Source organism: Pterocles gutturalis, unplaced genomic scaffold (genome assembly GCF_000699245.1).
Source record: "Pterocles gutturalis isolate BGI_N339 unplaced genomic scaffold, ASM69924v1 scaffold20395, whole genome shotgun sequence".
NCBI classification, from domain to species: Eukaryota; Metazoa; Chordata; class Aves; order Pterocliformes; family Pteroclidae; genus Pterocles; species Pterocles gutturalis.
The window spans coordinates 166-385 of record NW_010138707.1 but is presented as its reverse complement, the minus strand read 5'-3'; positions in this window follow the sequence as shown (position 1 = coordinate 385).

Genomic DNA, 220 nt, shown 5'->3' with positions numbered 1-220 from the left:
GTGCGGGCTGAGTGTGGCAGGAGGAGCGGGACCTCTGCCCGCTGGCTGCTGAGGAGTCAGCCCTGCTGTGCAGCAGTGGGGTCATGGGAACAGTGGAGGCACTCCTGATGTTAATATTTGTCAGATGAAACTGCTCCTAATGCAAAAGGGCTTGTCAGCATCCGCACTCCCACTGCTGAGAAACCAAAATCGCAGAAGTGTTTGAGAGCAAGTGTCTTTT